This window comes from Symphalangus syndactylus, chromosome 6 (genome assembly GCF_028878055.3).
Source record: "Symphalangus syndactylus isolate Jambi chromosome 6, NHGRI_mSymSyn1-v2.1_pri, whole genome shotgun sequence".
Classification (NCBI taxonomy): Eukaryota; Metazoa; Chordata; class Mammalia; order Primates; family Hylobatidae; genus Symphalangus; species Symphalangus syndactylus.
The window spans coordinates 94328087-94347724 of record NC_072428.2 but is presented as its reverse complement, the minus strand read 5'-3'; positions in this window follow the sequence as shown (position 1 = coordinate 94347724).

The following is a 19638-nucleotide window of genomic DNA, read 5'->3' as shown; positions in this document are numbered from 1 at the left end:
CCCAGCTACTCCGAGAGGCTGAGGCAGGAGAATGGCGTGAACCCGGGAGGCGGAGCTTGCAGTGAGCCGAGACTGCGCCACTGCACTCCAGCCTGGGCGACAGAGCGAGACTCCTTCTCAAAAAAAAAAGAAAGGGAAGGAGTGGGATAAATCCCTGGGAGACATGCAAAACCATTTCGGGATTACAATGGTGGGAGGAGGAGACATGACCTGGCAACTTGAGCTTCTGTTGGTAGCTAAAGCAGCAGGGATAAAGAACATAATGAGATTAGTCCTGGGATTTTCAAGACAGAACAGGCCAGAGGGCTGTGCCTGTGGGGGTGGGGAGGACAGGCAAGGGCCCTGCCAGGAACATTCAGAGTGCTGGGGCTCCATCTCCTGTTCCCAACGTTCATGGGAAGGCTGGGATGGAGTGGTCTTACACTGAACACCGAAACTCTGAGCTCTGAAGCTCTCTCCTCAATTTTGCATAAAAGAGAATTAGTCTTTGCTTAACTTAGAACTTCCACCACATTTACAAGAGCAGGTGAATGATTTTATTATCTCTCTCGCTGTGATAACAGTCAGTAACTATGAGATGTACACTCCCCGTCATAAGATTTTTTTCTTCCTAATCACTGATATGGCATCAAATTAAAGATGTTTGGTTATAATAAGAAGCTTCAGAAATTGAAGGTGTCAAGTAAAAATATCTATGTTGATCTCAGCTCCATTAAACATACACACACAAAGAAAAAACAATTATCTGCCAAGTAGAAAGTATAAAATAATCAAGAAATTAAAATATGTTTATATTTGTAAGAAGGTGAAGTGAGGAATAGACGTAGGAAAAAATGAGTGAATTTAAATATAATCTTGATGCTTTTTTCTCTGATAAAGATGTTTACATTTGGTATTTGGAAAAATGTTTCTTCTGGCAATTCCAATGACTGATGAATAAAGCCCTTCCATTTTGTTCAAAGAATTGATCAAACGTCTGTGGAGAAATGACCTTAATTCTAAGTCCATCTTTGCTCTGAGTAATCTGGGGGATAAATCATTGTTTCGTTCATTTAAAAAACAAATATTTATTTGCGCCTATTCTATGCCACCTACTTAGTCTTGAAGCTAAACCTATGGAGAAGACAGACATGATCCTTCTCTTCATAGAGCTGGTATAAGTAGGTCGGGCGCAGTGGCTCGTGCCTGTAATCCCAGCACTTTAGGAGGCCGAGGTGGGTGGATCACCTGAGGTCAGGAGTTCGAGACCAGCCTGGCCAACATGGTGAAACCCCTTCTCTATCAAAAATACAAAAATTAGCTGGGCGTGGTGGTGGGTGCCCATAGTGCCAGCTACTCAGGAGGCTGAGGCAGGAGAATAGCTTGTACTCAGGAGGTGGAAGTTGCAGTGAGCCAAGATCATGCCACTGCACTCCAGCCTAGAGGACAAGAGCAAAACTCCATCTAAAAACAAAAACAAAAACAAACAAACTAAAAACTGGGATAAGTAGCTGGATTCAGCCAAACAAAGGGACAATACAATATAATGTGATCGGTATTAATGAAGAAAGTACAGGGCCTCTCTATTAGCCCATAGGAGGGGTACTTACTTACCTTAACATAAGTAGGAGTTGGAATAGTTAAAAGACTAGAAAAATATTTTGGGCAGAAGCAACGGCTTCTGAGAAAACCCAAGGTAGAGGTAAAAGAGATCTCTGCAAAAGAGAAAACTTGAATTGTTGGTATGCGATGGAGGGAAAAGGGGAGCTACTACAGTGTTAAACCAGGTAAAATAAGTTTGGTCTTTACCTTGAGAGTGGTAAGTCATTGGCCATGTGTGCATTTAAAAATAATTACTATGACCACTGCGTGGGGGAAAAAAATATTATTATAGAGAGGACTTGAAGAAGGGATTAGACCAGGTGATTTTTAGGATTTTTTTTTTCCAGTACAAACATTCTGTAATTTGATCAAATAAATCACATAGAACTTTTGTAAGTAATTACTAAATCATTCAGAATAGCCACCTAGACTGGAGTGCAGTGGCACAATATTGGCTGACTGCAACCTCCCTCTCCCAGGTTCATGTGATTCTCCTGCCTCAGCCTCCCGAGTGGGTGGGATTACAGGCACACACACCACCATATCTGGCTACTTTTTGTATTTTCAGCAGAGATGGGGTTTCACCGTGTTGGCCAGGATGGTCTTGAACTCCTGGCCTCAAGTGATCCACCTGCCTCTGCCTCCCAAAGTGCTGGGATTACAGGTGTGAGCCACCATGCCTGGCAAAAAACAGCTAACATTTCTTACAGACCTACCACAGACCAGGACCCATTCTAAGCACTTTATATTTATCATTGCATTTAAAACCAACACCAATCCAATGACACATGTTCTGTTATTGTTATCAATGCCCCCACTTTACAAAGAAGGAAAAATGAGACACAGGGAGTATAATCAGTGAGTGACCAATGGATTTGCATCCAGGAAGTCAGATTCCAGTGCCCAGGCACTTACACTTTGGGATGTAAATGAACAGACTATTCTCATTCCCTATATTTAGAAATCTCATCCCTTACAGGAAGCATTTCCCAAGTGAAATGAGAAGGGATCTTCCTTTGTGACCAGAGGTGACAAACCTACATTCTGAACCTAAATTTGGGATTCATTCCAATAGGAAAGCAGGAAAATATCCAAGCTAATTTCCTTCAGTGGTTGTCTCAGAGATGAAGGTTTCTGGACTGGGTTACATAAAGCTTTCATAACGCCTCTCTCCCCATTCCACCACCACCAAATTTAAACATTAACCAACTGCTTCCTCTTTGATAGTAAAAAAAAAAAAAAAGAAAAGAAAAAAAAAGAAAAACGGAGAAGGAAAAAATGTAAGAGGTAATGTGAACTTAACGATCATGTTCTTTATAAATAATTAGAGGGTTTTTTCTTTAACTAAGTGTAATCCTGATTTTCAACTGAATTAAAGTGGCTTAAGTTAATTGAATGAATTAAATGTACAACAGATGGGAAGTCAGGCTTTAATATTCCAGGTTTGGTAGCTGAAAATGTTGTCATTCTTGCCTAAAATTGCTATTAATAACAGTTTAAGAAAATCAGTAGTTTCTATGGAACCTGGTGAGTGAAGTGAATAAACTCCACATGTTTGTGATTTTCAAAGAAAAAGTGGTTCCTAAAAATTGGGAGCCATTAATACACTAAGATATCAATTCATAAAAATCACCTATAGTAATCTAGCAGCAATATTTCTAACATATTCAGTAGTTTAAATTCTTACATTTGGGTTCATTTTGGGGAAACTTATCTAACTGATCTAGTCTGGAAATGACTCTTATTCCCTCCCCTTAATGTGGGTTAGAACTAGTGGCTTTCTTCTATGAATAAGTTATGGAAAAAGTTAGGAGGTATCGCTTCTGAGATTAGGTTATAAAAGACTGTATCTTTCATCTTGCTGGTTGTTATGGGCTGAATGTGTCCCTCCAAAATTCATATGTTGAAATCCTTAATGGGATGGTATTAAGAGGTGGGCCTTTAGGTAGTAATTAGGTCATGAGGGTGGAGACTTCCTGAATGGGATTAGTGCCCTTTATAAGAGGAGACTTAGGAGAGCTTGCCTCCTCTCTCTCTGTTCTCTGACACATGAGAATACAACACAATGATAGCTGTCTGTAAACCCCAAAGAGGTCTTTCACCATGAGCCTGACCATGCTGGCACCCTGATTTTAGACTTCCAGCCTCCACAGCTGTGAGAAATAAATGTTTGCTGTTTAAGGCACACAGTTTGGCTATTCTTGTTACAGCAGCCCAAACTAAGACAATGGTCCTTTTTTTCCCTCTCTCTCCCTCATCTTCTCACTTGCTTTCTCTGGATAAAATAGGCTTCCATGTTGTGACCCGACCTGTGGAGAGGCAATTAAGAACAGCCTCAGGCTAACAGCCAGCAAGAAACTGAGTCCCTCAGTCCACAGCCCACTAAGAACTCAATCCTGCCACCATGAGTGAGCTTGAAAGCAAATCTTTCCCCAGTCAAACCTTAAGACAACTTTCGCACTCAACAACACCTTAATTTAAGGTGTGTGGGAGGCTCTGACTGAGCCAGAGACCCAGTTTGGCTGTGTACAAATTCCTGACCAGAAACTATTGCTATTTAATAAATGTTGTTTAAGCTACTAAATTTTGAGGTAATTTTTATGGAATAATAGAAAACCAATTCGGTGTCCAATAACTATTTATCGAATATAAAAAATAAATGTGTGTTGATTTTTAAAAAAATGGACTTGTAGACCTGGCATAGTAGCTCATGGCTATAATCCCAGCACTTTAGGAGGCCAAAGTGGGAGAATCGCTTAAGGCCAGTAGTTTGAGGCCAGCCTGGGCAACATAGTGAGACCTTATCTCTACAAAATAAAATAAAATAAAATAAAATTAGCCAGGTGTGGAGGTACACACCTGTAATCCTAGCTACTAGAGAGTCTGAAGTAGGAGGACTGCTTGAGCCCAGGAGTCTGAGGTTGCAGTGAGCTATGATTGTATCACTACAATTCAGGTTGGGTGACAGAGAGAGACATTGTTCCTAAAAAATGCATAAAGGGTGGAAGTGGGGTAGCAATTAGCGGAAATATTAGAGAAGGCTCCGTAGAGAAGGTGATACCTGAGCTGAAAATTGAAGGATAAACAAGAGGGCATAGGGTGTACCCAACAGAGAATCAATATGTCAAAGGCAGAGAGAATGTAAGGATATGTCAGTTAGGAAATGTACTAGTAGATTGGTTAGATGGAACGGCAGGATTTCTATGGAAAGGAGATGGAGATAAAGAAGGCCATTCTGAGAGGCTTTGTACACCATGCAAAGGATGTGAGCTTAGTTCTCTAGGCAATAGAGAGCCAGCAAAGGCTTGCCAGTAGAGATGATGCATTAGATGGTAGCTATGGAGGGAGACAGAGTGGAGATGAAGGTAGTGGGAATAACTGGAGGGAAATCTCCTTGATCAGGATGCAATTGTCTACATAAAAATTGATGGTAGCCCAGACTGAAACTGGTGCAGTAGTGGGAAAATGAGGGGATAATTGATGCAAGAATTTTTAGGGTAAAGAGCCTCCTTGTGGGGGGTTGGGGAGGTGAGAAAAAGATTGGCATCTAAGGTGACTTGCAGGACCTAATGTGATGCTATGCCTTCACTGAGACTGGGTAAGGCCCCAGCTAGAGAAATAAGTTGGTATATTATCAGTGCAGAGGTGTAGGTGAGAAACAATGAAAATTTAATGAGTACATATCGCGTGGCAGACCTGATCTCCTCTCTTTACTTATTTTCACATTTATTTCTCACAAGAACTTAGTGACTTATGCATGATTCATCCCGTCATACTGAGGACAAGGAAACTGCATTTCAATGAGGCCAAATAACTTCAGGATCACATAGCTAATAACTGTTCAGGATCATATAGCTAATGAATGGAATAATCAATGGTCAAACCAACATGCCTGTCTCCAAATCTCACTTTATTTCTACTCCCTATGGTGCTCTGGAAGATGGACCAAGCATGGAACCCTGCAAAAGAATGATGTAGAAGAGGTGGGTGGAGGAAGAGGGGGTGGTCTGAGAGAGAGAATAAGACTAGAAAGAGTGGTGTCATAGAGGCAATGATGAAGGAGAGATTCAACATGGAGGAAGCCATCGACAGGACCTACCTTGGGATGGACGGCAGAAAAGTGGCTGTTGGTGATCTTAGAAGAGCAACCTCAAGAATGTGGTGCTGAATTGCTGGTGCCTGAGGCAAGCAGAAGCAATGAGTGCAGGCAACTCCTTCTCTAAGTCTGGCTTTGAAGGAAAAGCAAACGACGGACAGATGTGTAGTTGATACCCAGGGTTCAAGCAAAATTCCCTTGTCTATATGACTAATGAGGACATAAGAAAGTTGATCAAATTTCTGCTGAGAAAGACACAGTTGATCAGTAAGAGGCTGGTGGATACCAGAGAGGAAGATTATTGATAGAATAAAATTTATCAGGTGACAGAAGAAATCTAAATCTGGAGAGAAATGACAGCATCTACCTCGTTCTCTAAATTTAGTATATCCCCTCTGTGTGACCAGGAATAATTCCTCTTTTGCTGTCTTGAAGGTGACCTTCTTGGTCCCATTACTCTTTATGCTCTTGAAGACAGAATTTGAGACCTACAGGGTCCAATTCAAAACTGTGCTTTTGAGGAGTAGCACCAGACTATGAAAAGAAGTTCTAATAGCCACAATTTCTGCCTTTACTGTAAACGCGCTGCGTGACCCCTGTGACTTACTTAGTTTTTACTCCTTCTTATCTCTGTAGATCCCTGAGATATTGTAAAGATTCAAGAGATCATTGTGTTGATCTTTATGTCTGCCTAGCATTCAGCACAGTTTTGTTCACGTGGTAGGTGTATAGTAATCATGTTGATTTGCATCTGCTTGATCCTGAGAAAATCAGGTCAATGTAATCTTCTTGAGAAAGTCTTCTATTTGCTCACACAGAAAGAAAATATCTATCTCAGTATTTAATCCTTGCAATCCATAGGCTAAAGGTCATGCAATCTCTGAACAGCCTTTATTATATTTGTTATTAGGTAAAATTGTTATAACAATATCTGAATAGACTGATTTAGAGGTAAACGGTGCTTCTACCGAAACTGCTGGCTCCTCTCTCCTTCAGAGAGATGCCCTTTAATCAGCAGGCAGGGAGAGAATAATTGTTAATTCTATATGTATCAGTAAGTTGTTTGCAAGTGGCCATTACCAAAATGAATGAATTAACAAATAACATCATGATGACAAGTTGATGAAGAAATTTGACCCAAAGATAAATCCATTAACATGTTTCTGCTTGTTTCTAATTTTAGAATTCTATCAGATAAAAGCAAAACTGAGTCAAATCATTATTTAGTCTAACATAAACTGCAGTCAAGGAGTCTCCCTTTTTCATTTTTATTTGGAAACCTAGTCTATTTAGTTTTAAATTACAAGCAATATAATAGGCATAAGGTTGGTACATTCATGGTGATCAAGCTAGTCGGGGGATGCAGAACAAGCTCACATCTGGAAGGGAGACATATTCAGTTCTCCACCCAGGAATTTTTCAATATCATGGTTGGGTTAATTTTTCCTGTTTAGCTTTTTGTAAGGCTGCTTTGAGATTGTGGAGTCACTCTTTTCGAATCACATCTCAACACTGAAAGAAACCCTGACCCACCTCAGCACCCCTTAGTCTTCAGTAGCAATGAACATGAAAATCACAGAGTGAAGTGGTCAGAATGTTTTTCACTCCATCCAGACTCAAGATCAAGTTAGATAAAAGTAAAATCCCTACTGCATTACGCAAAAAGATACACTATGGCCGTATCCTTTACATTCCATTCTATTTGTGTCCCTTGGTAGACATCTGGTGGTCAAGCCCTCTCTTGAGCCCAGGAGCAGGAGAATAAGTAGGGAAGGACTGCCTTTTTAAGTCCTGAAGATCATTCCCAGCTTCCTTGTGAATTTTTATGACTGTAGTATTTGGAGGCTGGATGCCTGAGGGGGCTGTCCATCAGCAGAGACATAAAGCAGAATTTTCGGCTGCATATGATCAATAAATATCTCGTGGCCTTTCTGTGAATAGTGGAGATGGTGACCTTGGTATCACAGAAAATTTCTAATTTGGATAATTATGTTCTGTTTCTCTCTGTTGCTCCTGTTGCTTAAATAGAAAATGGAATTCTTCATTTTTGTTCATAAACTGCTGCTTAAGTTGCACTGCTGTGAGGTGTCGCTGTGAGCTGTTAAACATCTGCTGTGCCTTACTTCGGAGGTGGTTGTTTTTTAATTGAATTTTACTTTAATTGACTTGAACTCACTATATAGGTAATAAATCTGTTTGCAAAATGCTTTCAAGTCTATTTAGATAAAAAGATTCACATAAAATACAAAATACAATAATTAGCTTTATAAAAGATATTTTCAGGGTACATTTTTCTTAAAAATTATTTTGTGAAACAATGTTTACTACTGAATGGTTTTCTAGGATGTATAGAAAAACACACATTATTTTTCCTTTATAAAGCTAAGAGTTTTCAATTAAAGCAGTCAATTAATATGTGTGTTCTCCACACTTGCGTAGCACAGGGGTGGGCTCTGGCTCTTGTAGAGGTGCTAAACAGAGCTAAGAACAAGTTGTTTCCATTAGAGGGCAGGCCTATTCCACTAATGTAAGCAATGGGGGATAACGAAATACCAGGGACGATGTGGGGAGGTGGGAATATTGGATGTTCTGCTGCCGCAAACCACCTCTCCCTTCAGTCTTCTGCAATACCAAAAATCCCACTATTAAAGTTCTGTGTAAGATACGTTGAAATGTTCATTTATGTCTGGAAAGGACTACTAAACTATTGAATATTCCTCTAAGTTTTTCTTTCAACATGTATGAGGTGCCTCCTATGTCCTAGAAACCTTGCCTATAGAATTATCATCGGTATTTGGCAAGTGAAAAGATTCTGTGAGGTTCAGTAAATTGTCCAAGGTTGTATGGTTAATAAGTACAGAAATGGGATTAAATTCTTGGGAAGTTGTTGCTGTTTCTGCCTCTCCAAGTGGCCTTCTTGCCAGTGAATTGAAAGTGGCTCTTGTTCCTCAGGCTAAGGTGAAGGCAGACACGTACATAACTACAATACAATGTGAAGAGAGCTGCCACAGAGATATGTACACTGTGGTACTGGAGCACAGATAATGGAATGACTTACTCCACCTTAGGGAGTCAGAAAAAGTTTCATGGAGGAGGTGGTATTTTAGGCTGGGTCTTGAAAGACAAAAAGGGCATAAGTTCCAGGATTGTCTTAGTTAATTAGGGCTGCTATAACAAATATGCCACAGACTAGTGGCTTATGCAACTTTTATTTTTCACGCTTCTAAAGAGGCTGGCAAGTCCAAGATCAAAGTGCTGGCAGATCTGGTGTCCAAAGAGGAACCCCTTTGCTTCCTGCTTTGCAGATGGTTGTCTTTTTGTTGTACCCACATATGCAAGAGAGCAAAGAGAAAGGAAGCAAGCCTCCCATGTCTTATCTTATAAGGGCACTAATCCTATTCGTGAGGGCTCTATCCTTATGACCTACTTACTTCCCAAAAGCCCCATCTCCAAATACCATTGCAGTGAGGACTACATTTCAATATATGAATTTTGAGGGAACATAAACACTCAGTCCATAGCCAAGATAGCATAGCCTGGTTTAGTGGCAAGAGCTTAGGCTTTAGACTCAAGAAGGCTGGAATTTGGATTCTAGTTCTAGCCCTTAATCATTCTGTGAATTTGAGCAAAGTTAAAAATTTTTCTAATCATGATATTCCTCATTTTCAAAATGGGAAAAACAATCAATTTCTAGGAGTATTGAAGGAGAAAGTGGATAGCACAATGCTTGGCACATAATGGACATTCCATGCTTATTGGTCTCCCTCTCCCTTCTCAGGCAGACAGAATAAAACATGAGAAGGCAGATTGAGATGAGAACCAGAAATTTGGTTTGGTTCCAGTGGAAATGTGGGGCATCCTGTTAAAAAGAAAACAAAACAAACAAATAAACAAAAAACAAGTTTTACCTAGACTCTGAAAGGTCTTAGCTGGATTTTGTCCTGTAAAAAGTGATGAACCATTAGCCATTTTTAAGCAGGAGAATGCCATGATCAGATTTGTGTCTCAAAATAACTCGGGTGTCACTGTGGAAAATGAACATTGCAGTGACTAGGAGGCCAGTCAAGAAGCTGTTTCAATAGAACAGTTGACAAGTTTTGAGCCCCAAAACCTAGATAGTGTAAGAAGAGATGGAAAAGGGACACTCAGTAGGTAAAATTGATGGAAAATATTGATTAATAGAAATTAAAGGTGATTTGAAGTTTTAAATTAATGGTTCTATTTAGATGGTGCTGCTACTAACCAGTTCAGGGAAGCAAAAATGTTTTGGGGGAGAGAATTATTAATCTTATTTTACATAGTAGAATTTTAAGAGCCTGTGAGATACACAAGTAAAAAGTTTCAATAAATAGTTAAAATTTTGTCTTGAGGCTCAGGGTCGAGATATTGACATGAATGTTAATGTTATATAAATAGAATTAAAGTCATGATATTGGATAAGATTTCCCAGGGAGGGCATATAAAACACTAAGTGGAGAGATCCATGAGAGGACCCCTGAGGAAAGCAACTTAGAACAATTTTCTTAGGAGGAGGAAAGTCCAAAAAGAACAGTAAATGAAGCATTGGCCAAAGAAAGAAACCCCCATAGAACAGCAAAAGTGCACTAGGTTCTTGGAAAGGTGGAGAGAGTTATAGGTAAGCATTTTAAAGAGTAACTGGTACAGATGTTCTCAATATGACAGTCTTGAGTTGAATAGAAACTTAGAGAGTGTCAAATCAAAACTGTCATTCAGAGAAACATGGACATACTACAATGTTATTGATTTAAGAACCATTACTAGGTTACTCATTTGGATGTTTCATGGCACTGCATGAAACATTCATATGAGAAACCTAGTAATGGTTCTTAAATTAATGTGATTTTCTCTTTGGCCTTCCTGCATACTTAACCTTTACTCCATTGAGCCTGGATATCCAAATGTGGGTGAGGAGGTCTATCTGAGAGATTAGGAACATTACAGAAGGAATACAGAGTAAGAATATGGCAACGTTGTATTCAGCTTCTGACATGCAAAATAGGATTAGGCTACAAGATAATAGCTTTTCTAGCCACATGATTGTATTGCAAAAAAATTTTTGTCATGTCCTACTTTGGCATATCTAGTTCTAAGTTTGAAGGACTCAGCTCATAGTTTTGTACCATCATGTAGATGCCTTACTGCATCTTCCAGTAAGGCCAAAGGCTAGGTGGAGAATATGGCAGAAACTGGTGTTTTCAGTGAGTGAAAGAGTAGAAGAAATCATGGAATCAGGCATCTCAATTGGGTCTTGACCTAGTTTAAAGAGACCTGATCATGAATTACACATTACTGAGAAAAAAAAAATTTTGTTTAAAAAATTTTGAGTGAAATACTCTGATGCTTTCTATTCAGATCTACCCTATTGTATACAATTTCATTTTTTAAAATCCTAGATACAACTTACTAAAATTGATTTTGCAACCCACAAATGGGTTTTTATCCATAGCTTGAAGAACATTACTTTAGGATTTGTAATGAAGATTCATATAGTCTTTATTTGTAATAGGGCAATATTCTACCATGTTAATAAAAAGCAATTTTTCCAGATAAAGAGCTTCATACTAGCTCTCTAGACCTCAAACCAGAAGTCTAGAAATAAGAAAGGGAATATGGGATTGGGAGCTAGAAAAATTTGAAGGACAAGAAATGATAAAAGAAAAGGTGAGAAAGAGAAAGCTTTTAGGGGACACATTTTGGCTCTCACCACTGTGATTTCCAGGACATATCTCATGAGAAATCTCCCACATTAGCCTGACCAGTGCACAATTTGCTGAGAGAAATAAGCAAGAACAATTCCTGAGAACAGTGGGGATATGCAACATTCTCTGGAGGAGTACCAGGTGCTTATTTGAATTGCTGATAGTTGATGATGAACATCTTTGTCTGAATTTCTGATCAAGTAGGATTCAGTTTTGGTCTATCAGGGGTTCAGCTGTAAAAGAAAGTCCAACCTTAGGAAAAAACGGACTGATATCTAAATATTAAATATTTGTTCCTAAAATCCTTATTCATCTCTTTTCCTGTCCTTACTATATTCTTCTGAATAATCTCCACTTAGTGACAATTAGAGATTGTGAAGAGAGGGGAATAAGTGTAGTAATTTGCCTTGTGGACAGACATTCCAGAAAGCAAAGTTCTATAGGCTGAGAGGCATAGCTCAACAGTGAGGGCTCTTTGTTTGCCATCAAGAAGAAGAAAATAACTAACCTAATCAAGAAAAAAAAAAAAAAAGCTGGTGCCATGCTTATGCCTGTAATTCCAGCACTTTGGAAGTCTGAGGCAGGAGGGTCAGGAGTTGGAGAATAGCCTGGGCAACATAGCAAGACCTCATCTCTACAAAAAAATAAAAATAAATAAAAATTAGCCAGGTATTGTGGTGTGCACCTTTAGTCCTAGCTACTTGGGAAGTTGAGGTGGAAGGACTGCTTAAGCCCAGGAGTTTGAGGCTACAGTGAGCAATGACTGTACCACTATGCCTGGGTGATACAGTAAGACTGTCTTAAAAAGAAAAGAGAAGAAGGTAGGGGAGGAGGGGGTGGAGTAGGAGGGGGAGGGAGGTTAAGGGGAGGGAAAGGAAGAGAAGGGAAGGGAAGTGAAAAGAAGGGAAGGGAAGGGAAAGTAAATTGTTGGGGTGACTTGCAAATTCAAATAAGGAAGTCTACAGTAAAGAGAGGGTCTAGAGCTGTTTGGGGACCTCAATACTACAAGAGCCAATGGACAGTCTCTTCAAGGGCCATGATTGAAACAGATTATTTCCTGTATCAGTCTCAGTTCAAAAGTCAAATTCCCAAAAGAGAGTCTCTAATGGCCTTGATTGGGTCACAGTTCTATCCCTTGGCCAGAGGATGTCAGGACACCTTGATTGATACATCCATCAAGCTTGTATCTAGTGAGGGAGGGAGGAGTAATCCCTTGTGACAAAACTGAAACAACTGACAGAAGAGTGAGCAGATGGTAACCAGTGGAAAATCGCAGTATTCACCATCACTGCCTTCAAGGTACCATGCTGATAAAGAAGGTAGCCTCAGGAGGCCTTACTGAGCCCAGACGGCTCAGGACAGCTCATGTGGAATCCTTACATGACTCCTGTCCAAAGCAAAATGCACTTGACTGTCTGCATTCCTTTCCAGGACTGAATTTGGAATTCAAATCAAACATTATTTGGGTGGAAGACATATGATTTTACTGGGCTGTTTCAAAGAGCACATCAAAGAAGCTCTTTGTAAATAAATTATACCGCTGTAAGTGTTACATAAATCTTGAAGGAATGTAACTGCTCCTCAATATGCAACTGGGTTAACTTACAATTAATGGCAAATGCTGGGACATTGCTGAATACACACACACATATTTCCTTTTAATCCTTTCATTTTTTTATTATTTTTTATTTTTTAGACTGAGTTTTGCTCTTGTTGCCCCCAGGCTGGAGTGCAATGGCATGATCTCGGCTCACTGCAATCTCCACCTCCTGGGTTCAAGCAATTCTCTTGCCTCAGCCTCCCAAGTAGCTGCGGTTACAGGCACCTGTCACCACGCCCAGCTAATTTTTTGTATGTTTGTAGAGATGGTGTTTCACCATGTTGACCAGGCTGGTCTCAAACTCCTGACTTCAGGTGGTCCACCCGCCTCGGCATCCCAACCCACCTCGGCCTCCCAAAGTGCTGGGATTACAGGCATGAGCCACTGCACCAGGCCTTAATCCTTTCAAAAGGTGAAAATGTTGATTTCCATGCTTTGGGGAGTTATAGATCAACCCAGTCTATACTTCTGCTCATCACCTACCATGCTGTTCCATATTTTAACACTCTCTCAATGCTAATTTGGCTTTTTCCCAAGCAAACACAGGTCTTTACTGAGAACACTAGATTATTTTAAAAGCAAGAGACCACAGATTACTGAAAGGCAAAATCTTCCTGTAATGCCTTTTTCTCAAATGAATAAACTTCACATACAACTTGAGATGTACCTCTTCACTAAGTTTAAGTAACACAACATATAGAAACACATATGACATATAGGCACCAGTATATAAACCCATACATTCATATTATTGCTGCTGCTACCGCTTCTGTTATTGCTAGGTACAATAGCCCAGCTGTGGCTAAAAATGTCCATTCGTGACCAGCTCTTCTTTCCCGACAGGAGAAAGGTATACTCTAAGGAAGACTGCTGTTTGCAGAGCTTCAGTTCCATAAAACACATGCTCCTTGCCTCATGGTCTACCTTCACTAAAAACTTTCAGCAATTGTCTGATTGCTACCCACCTTGTGAGCCCTGCTTCGGTTGTTTCACAAGAAGCCACAGCTTTTGTGTGAAGACAATGCAAATTCTTAAGCAAGATCAGCAGTACATGACCTTGATGCTATTTGGAGATGCCAAACATGAACTACTTACTCAGAAGTTCCCATGAAGTTTAGGGCTATTCCATTTCCTGGATCCCTTGATTTTGCTGGTATAGAGTTCTCTAACGTTGCATAAGATGCTTGTGACTCTCTATTTAGCTAAACTTATTTATTCTTATAGAAACAGATACTCCATTCCCAAAGACTTGTTTCTGAATGGTTTCCACCAGTCACATTAAAAAGAGAGAGAGAGAAACTGCAAAAGCTAATACCAAAGCAGTAGAAATAGTTTAAGAAGACTATTTTTTCAATCTATCCTAATTAATCCTGGACAGAGAGGAGGAAGATGACTCAGGGATATTGCGTGACCTCAGAAGGCCATCTGCTTTATGTAGGTGGAATTAGATATGTTAGCAAGTCATTCATTCATTTGCATTTGGTCACTAGACAACCTCCTACCTTTGACAGAATACCAATTTCACTGAAACTGGACTTTTGCATTTACATAGTAGATTTCATACCTTTTTCCAGTTTCAATTTCTTTGAAAATACGCCAACATAAGTGAATAAAGATAAATATATCTATACATGTAGTATCTCCCTACCATTCTAAGGAAGGCTATATTTTAAAAGATATTTATTCAAAATATCTGGATGAAAAACTTTTTTGAGTTTTACAAAAATTCCAGCATTTAAGGTTTGTTTTATTAGCAAGAATGAATCAACCAAACAAACATATGCATTCCAGTTATCCCTGTCTCATAAGCACGCAGTGTATAATCATGCAATGCATAGACATGTTTCAGTCAACAATGGGCGGCACATATGACAGTGCTCCCATAAGATTATGATGCCATATTTTTATTGTACATTTTCTATATTTAGATACACAAATACTTACCATTGTGTTACAATTGCCTACGGTATTAAGTACAGTGAGATGCCATATAGGTTTGCAGTCTAGGAGCAATAGGCTACACCATATAGCCTAGGTGTGAATAGGCTACACCATCTAGGTTTGTGCAAGTACACTCTATGATGTTCACACAGTGATGAAATTGCCTAACAACACGTTTCTCAGAATTTGTCCCTGTTGTTGTTGCTGTTAAGCAATACATGCCAAACATGAACTACTTGCTTAGAAGTTCCCACTATGCCTCAAGTTGCTAGCCTTCCTCATACAGTGTATGTAAAAATAATAGATCCTCATTATATTTATGGAAATCTATACTAATACTTAATATGGCCATCTTTTCTTTGGTTTCTATAGCTGGGAAACTAAGTAATCACGAGAAACTTCTCATGTCAGCCTTACTCATATACTACCCCTTCAACCTGCTGTAGAGTGTTGAAGATTCAAATCTCACTCTTCCAGATGAAATACTGCATTTTTTATAATTTGAATCAATTTGGGGGGTAGATTAATTTTTATGAAACAAAGATTACTTTCATACTTCCTGGGATTTTTCTTTCCTGCATTACATTGGTCTTGCATGGGGAATTGACAATGGTGTGTCAATATGTAGAGAGTTACAGTAGAACTCAAAATTTTGGCTGGATGGATCATCTGTTGATCTCCAACATGGCTTCTTACCAGAGGGACCAATATTTTCCTGACTCAACCAACCTCGCTAAGAACCATGACTTAACCATTTTTTTATCTGAAATTACAATTAACCTCATGTAGGACTTTTTCTTCCATCAGGAGTATAGAATCAACTTCAGTCAAGTGCTGCTTACTACGCTATTCAATAACTCATTATAACTCATGAGGCTTGTAAAACAAAAATACAATTTCAATACGGTTCTTAAGGAACAGGGAGTCCTAAAATTATAAAGGAGATATGTTATTTTATTTTCTTTTGGCTGATATAGAGGTCAAAAGGTAACTGCAATTTTTACTATCCTAGAGATCTTTTATGATTCTTTGTGTTGAACCTTTCTATAGATTAAGATCAATCCAGCAATTACATAACTAGTCAAATTAATTGCTACATATAATAAAATTTGGGGAGGGTGCGTGTTTTTATTTTTCTTCCCAAAACTTTGCCCTGTGGATTTCTTTAAATAGTTGTCTTAAGGGGCTGACCAGAATCTCCACTACCCATTCTGAATTCTGACCAAGCTCCCCTTTATCCCAAGCATCCTAAATGAAGCTTTACTTTCAGGGCCAGCTTTAGGCATAATCTTGATTCAGGATCAAGGAGGAGATAACTCCCCCCAACACACAAACAAAACAAAACAAAACAAAACAAAACACTTTCTTTTACCTGCTGGCTATGGTCTGATACTATTTTCACAGAAATCAAAGTGTCTCATTTTACAGCTAGAAACCAAGAGCAAACACCTGGAAGATTTACACTTCAGTGTACATGAGATTCCATCTAACTGCAAATGCATTATGGGTGTTGAAAATATAAGCTCGGGAAGATAGGCTATGGAGGCTGTAATAATGAGGAGGTTGTCAGTGATAGGAGTAGACTTAAAGGAGAAGCTCCAGGGGAAATACAGCCTGGTGGTAAGTGGACAGAAGGCTGGGCAGCTAGAGTTGTTCTGCCCTATTGAGTAAGACTCCAATGACAAATAGAGTAAAGTCAAGAAGAGGCAAAACTCAAGTGGTGGCATTTATACATGTGTATTTGCTTGGCTAGGAAGTTTCTGGAAAGGTGTGAAAATTGGGAGGAAAGGATCCACAACTGTTCATTATGAGGCAATATTTTTGAAGGTGGAAGAATCTTGAGGCTAAGCATTTATACTCCAATCAAAGTGTTTGAAATATTTGTAACAGAGTGTGATACAAACCCATAATGTAGCTAATCAAGGTTTCCTGAAATATGCTTATGTTCACATGTCTAGGATTAAAGTACTGAATAAAAACCACTCCGAACTTCACCATCATGCTTAGGAGACTCTGACATGCAAGACACAATAAAAGCATACATTTTACATTTTTGGGCTCTTGTGTGACACAGTGGTAAGACTTATTCAGGGAAAGGAATCCATATTATTCAGATTATGAGGAATTTCTAATCACTGTAACAAACCATGCTGCAGAATTGTGTCAGTGAAACACCTTAGAACAATGAAGCAATTCTTGATGGAGGCATTCTCTCTGGCCAGTGACCTATCCTAACTATTCAAGGCAAGTATGCAAATGAGAAAGAAAATAAAACATTAAATTGTAATTTCTCTGAAAATTAAAATCAAGATAAAGTGAAAGTCTTAGACATGACAAAACAGAGTATTTAACAGAAAACATAGTATTCATTGGCTACAGAAACGAGTTCAGAAAGAACAATCATATTATAGTAATCTTTTCCCTTTTGAATGAGACTTTGGTTTGGTAGAACAGAGAAAAAGCATAGACATTTGATATATCTTGATTTCTAATAAATATTTAAAGTGTATTTTAATGATAGTCTCATGAGTGGGTTGTTGACATGACAGTACCATTGGTGCGTCATGGGAGCTTTCACAACCACTGTCGGTGCTTATGAATGACATCATGTGGATGTCATTTGCCACTTCCTGAGTGAATCTTGACACACAGCACTGCCAATAGAGCAGTATCTCCAGTAGTGTGTTAGAGGCTCTTCCTTTACTTCAGTGACTGAAGTCAACAATATCAGTGACTTGGTTGAACTCCCAGAAAGCAAGATTTCAGAGGTCAAAATTAGGAATGATGATTTATCCAATAGAAAGAACTTATACCATAGATCACATAATTACAATTCAATATCTTTATGAGCTAGAACATGGGATTAAAATTTATAGGGTGAAATTTAGTAGAAACAAATGATAATTCCTGTATTTTTCATTAAAAAATGTATGATTTGAAAGTATGGAAAGAGGTAGTTTTTCACACAGGAAAAAAAAAAAAAAAACTTAATGTGAGCCAGCGTCAAGCAATGTGAGTCTGCCCCCAAACAACACACAGAACATCAATCCACCTTTAAAAGAATAGAGTCAAGAGCACGAGATTAATAGTTTCTTGACTTCTAGGCTGAATAGTTTATGTCTGGAATACTGTATTTTATTTTTTTAGCAGCACATCTTAAGGAAGACATTGACAAATTGTGAAGTGTCCAGTGGTGATTGGAGCAACCTGGACACTATGGTAACTGAAGAGCAATAGATTCATGTGGATAAGAGAAAACTAAGAAAGACCATCACAGAGATTTAGAAATATATATTTGAACATTTTTTCCTGTAGAAATGAGATAATAAATTTGTTTTCATTTAAAAAACAAACGACAAAAGCAGAATCAATAAGGGAAAAGACTTCAGATCCATCTTAGGAATGCTTATTTAAATAACTTGCACAGTGCTACAGGTTTTCATTTGCATTACAGTAGGTCTGAGAAAGGTCTACCATAGCACACAGGCAGTAATTAAGACATGGAATGATTCAAAGGAGAGGATATAGATTAAGAAGAGAAGATTACTGACGGTGAAATCTTGACTTGAAGTTGTTGACAATCCAATGTGATTGAGAAGGAGAAACTCTAGAATTAGGAAGAGACAGAAAATAGTATCATTTCTTGGAAGCCAAATGAGGAAGCCAAGAAGGAATAAAATGGCCAACAGCATTCCACTAGAGAGGTCAAGTAAGATAAGAACAGAAAAAGCAGCCTTTGGACTTGACAAGCATAATGTCATCGATGATCTTAGTGATTTTAGTCACATTGTGAGGACAGAGGCCAAATTGTAAAGGATTGTGGGAAAATGAGAAGTGACAAAAGGGAGCAGGCACTGAAGGTTATTTCTTCCAAAATGTTACCTGAAAGGCTCCAGAGGAAGGGAAACGGGGACAATGTTATGAACTGAATGTTTGTATTCTCCTTAAACTCATGTTGAGGTACTATCCCCCAGTGTGATGGTACTTGGAGATGGGGCCCTTGGGAGGTGACTGGGGTTAGATTAGGTCATGAGGGTGGGACCCTCATGATGGGATTAGTGGCCTTATGAGAAGAGAAAGAGAAAGAAGTCATGTTCTCTCCACCATGTGAGGACACATCAAGAAGGTGGCCATCTATAAGGGAGGAAGAGAGCCTCCACCAGTCACCAACCATGCTGGCACCCTGTTCTCAGACTTCAAACATTCAGAACTGTGAGAAAAAATTTCTGTTGTTTAAGCCATCCAGTCTGTGATAGTTTATTATGGCAGCCTGAGCTAACTAATACAGGCAATAACAAAAATGCTATTCTGAACCAAGGAAAAAGCTTTTAAACTTAATTATTTTAGGATAGGCAATACTCAGTCTGTTTCTACAATGAGAGGAGGATGCCAATGAAAAGAGAAAAGTTTAAGAGACAGAAGATAGGATGAATAATCAATGGAGCAAACCTCCCAAGGAAGCAGTAGGAAATAGGACCGAGGGCATGATGCAGGGATTGGTCTTAAATAGGAAAAACACATATTGGGTATGTAAGAAAAAGATTTTCAGAACCACTGCTCATGACTGGTTGATGAAATGTTTAGTATTTTGTATATAGGCAGTCTTGGAAAAGAATAAAGTGCCAGGCTGGAGAAAGATGGAGTCAACAAAATAATCGGGGGCTATGCTTGTTTACTACAAACTCGCCAGAAATTACTTT